Source organism: Octopus bimaculoides, chromosome 12 (assembly GCF_001194135.2).
Source record: "Octopus bimaculoides isolate UCB-OBI-ISO-001 chromosome 12, ASM119413v2, whole genome shotgun sequence".
NCBI lineage: Eukaryota > Metazoa > Mollusca > Cephalopoda > Octopoda > Octopodidae > Octopus > Octopus bimaculoides.
In genome coordinates, this window is record NC_068992.1 from 46,188,862 (window position 1) to 46,192,671 (window position 3,810).

Genomic DNA, 3,810 nt, shown 5'->3' on the forward strand with positions numbered 1-3,810 from the left:
ATATATATATATATGTGTGTGTGTGTGTATATAAACATGCACACACCCATATGTATGTATGTGAGTGTGTGTACACACACACAGACACACATGCCTCATGTTAATACACCAGCCTATTTTGAACCAAAATATTTTTTAAATATCATATAATCCTTAAAAAAAAATATATTGATCAAATTATTCTCAGAATATTTTAAAGTCGAATTTTCATTGTTTTTTGATGTTTTTTTGGTTTTGCTTGAGAGTATTACGAATGATTTTCTTACTTTTCTTTGTTATTTTACAGACCAATATTCTGTTTGCAGGAATATTTCACACACATTCCTTTCCTAATTAAATATTCTGAATCAAGGAATTCGTTCCAGTGATGGGAAACTGGACAGTATGAACCAAATCGATACACTTAAGAGTGCATCGATCTCTACAGATCCACACAAGCTGCAAGAAATAATAACTGATTCTCCCTCAGATAATATACTACTGCTATAAACATATGGAAGTCATAGACTTCTGTTTTTTTTTTTAAAGTATGGAAGACATATTAGATAATGTAGTCCTAGCTAGACAATGTCAGCAAAAGAGACAAGATGGAGATGTTTATATTGTTTTACACCAGAGACCTGCTGAACCACAGTTAAGCTGGTGTTAAACAACTAAACTGTTACCATTATTCATCATTTTAACTGATGGGAAGTTTGACAAGTTGTTAGTTTCTGAATCAAAGTAGCTTGCAGTATGTGTATTCTGAGTTCAAATCCCACTCAGGTTATATTTGCTTCTAATCAGCTTGAGGTCAATAAAACTGTACTAATGTAGAATATAAGAATATCAGCACAGTGATCTTACAGTACTTGATCCAACTCTTTACATTCTGAATCCCACCATGACCTACCCAAGTGAAAGACTTCACCTGCTAGCCCAGTTTAACACCACAACCTTGCACCATTTTGTCTGTTTGCCATGCCATGATCAAACTCCCTTTCTCCTGTATACCTGGGATGGGGGTAGATAAAGTGCATTTGTAAAACATTCAACAGGCAGGATCCATGATTTATTTTCACCCTGATATCTTCAACTCTGTGTCACATAAGAAAAAAGATAAAACATTTCCAAAATGATAGTAACAAAAGGATTGATGCTTATCTCTGGTTTCTGGTTTCTGAGAAGTTTTGTGATTTGGAGGCAAAATTAGATGGGGGTGCTTGTCTATTGCAGGTAACTTTCCCAGAGATCCCTATATCGATAACGAGGTAAACTGACGCAAATAGAAAAACTCTTTTTAAGTTAGTTGTACTACAGATAGAGATTGATAAAATAAATACTGGAGTGGATATGGTTGACTTAACCTTACAAGGTACTGCTTCAGAATGGCATTTGTGTGAACATTAAAAACTAGTAAAATAAAGGAATATAAAACTAGTCCTGAACATAACTAGTGGTGTTAACTGTAGCCTTGATTTCAGTAAGGAGGGGATTATACCTTTGATTATTGTGAAGGTATGGATTATGCCACTGATTATAGTGGGGGTGGGATATATGGGTGATGCCACTGATTATAGTGGAGGTGGGATATATGGATTATGCCACTGATTATAGTGGGAGTGGGAGATATGGGTGATACCACTGATTGACGTGGTATAAACTCCAGCCTTTATAGCTAATATTTTATATATTCAGAAGGATTCCATCGAATCTGAGAACAAGCCAGGTTGAAATGGACTGCAGTGAGGAGGGAACTGAGAAATTCCAGCACTGCACTGTGTATATTGGTGGGGGAGGGGATAAAAAAAGTGTAAAAGAGAATGAGTTATGAACAACTGCAGGACACACCAGTGGGAAATGCGATAGTCTGGATAAATGATGGTACTTGTTCTTTGAGAGTCAAGTGTGTTGGAAAAGTTACAATGTAGCAATGTTAATACAAAATATCATCATGATTTGTTAATACGATATCCTGTAGACAAGGCCATATTTCATATATTCTCATCTAAAAGGAAATAGATTTGAGATGTCTTTGTTAATTAAATAAAATTGGTTGATGCTTGTTGATTAGAAAAGTGGTATTAGATGTAGTAATTGCTCTATAATACAGCAGATGGTGATAGTGTGTTAATCAATTAGTAATTATTTTACAATTTGATAGTCAGAGATATATTGACAGAATGTAATGTTTGGGGGTCAAACATATATGCTATGATTGTGTGTGAATTTAACCACTGAGCAGCCGTTATTCTGAAGCACTGAATTTTGCAAACACAGCAGCGATTCACAGACTTCCATGATTATTGATGATACAAAGATCTAAAGTAAATAAATATAAAAGCAATATGTTTAAAATGTACGGGATTTTTGAGAAAGGAGGCATGGGGAGAGATTGAAAGGAGGTTTGTATGGAATTAACATTGCAATCTCAGAAAATGCATATTTATATATTTCTTTTCCTCGCAGGATTCCCAAAATATGGAAATGGCAACGTAAATTTATTTTAATCATGCACATAGCACTTTTTATAGTTGTCGAATATTCTAAACATTCTTCACAGAAGCTGACAACGATATTTTTAATTACTGATCCTTGATAGAGAAATTTCTAGTTATTTAAACAAATAATTATGAAGTTTTCATGCAGTTCCGTTACATCTTGCACATTTTTATACAGTTTATCAAACTCTGTTTCACATAAACTGAACAAGACCAAACAAAACAAAAACAGATAACAACAAATATATTTTCAAAACATAAATTAATAAAAGAAAAGAAAAAGCCCAGAGAAAGAAGAAATCGCCAGCTCAGCAATAAACCTAATTCAAATTATTGATTCCTATCACCATTTCATTTTCTATATAGAGCAGGCACACATTCAAATGAATCCCTAATCTATAGCCTACAAATGGTATCATTATACAAAGATATATATCACTCAATTTGAAATTCATTGTGTCTTTGATAAATGTGAAAATAAATAGCCCCATTTCAATTTTAAAATGTTCACATATATACTACTACAGAGTGTATCAAGAGAATTATGACGAATTACAATTAAGTATAATTCTGTTAACTGCCTTTAGAGAGGATTATAAATGATGTTTCTAAGGAAAGGGCTTCATATGATTGCAATCATACGTACAAAACCACTGTTCAACAGGAGATATATATGTTAATTACTATATATCATCATCATCATCTTTTAATGTCCGTCTTCCATGCTGACATAGGTTGGTTGTTTTTTGACCAGAGCTGACAAGGTGAAGAGGGCACCAGGTTCCAGCCTGATTTCTACAGCTAGATGCCCTTTATAATGCCAACCACTTTACAGTGTGTGGTGGATGCTTTTGATGTGGCATCCTTGTAGTAAGTAGCTTGCTTACCAACCACGTGGTTCCGGGTTCGGTCCCACTGCATGGCACCTTGGGCAAGTGTCTTCTTCTATAGCCTCAGGCCAACCAAAGCCTTCTGAGTGGATTTGTTAGCTGGAAACTGAAAGAAGCCTGTCGTATATATATATATATATATATATGTATGTGTGTTTGTGTGTTTGTGTCTCTGTGTTAGTCTCCCCACTGTCGCTTGACAACCGATGCTGGTGAGTTTGCAACCCCATAACTTAGCGGTTTGGCAAGAGACCAATAGAATAAGCACTATGCTTACATAGAATAAGTACTGGGGTCGATTTGCTCGACTAAAGGCGCTGTTCCAGCATGGCCACAGTCAAATGACTGGAAAAAAGAGAATATAAATATACATACATATACATATATATGTATATACATATATATACATATGCATATACATATATATGTATATACATATA

At 34.6% G+C, this 3,810-nt stretch overlaps 1 long non-coding RNA gene across 1 annotated transcript in view; it reads left to right on the top strand.

The window, feature by feature from the left end:
* LOC106874843 (uncharacterized) overlaps nt 1–3,810 on the top strand; it is a 13,878-nt gene that overhangs the window by 8,827 nt on the left and 1,241 nt on the right. The gene's annotated exons all lie outside the window — the stretch shown is intronic.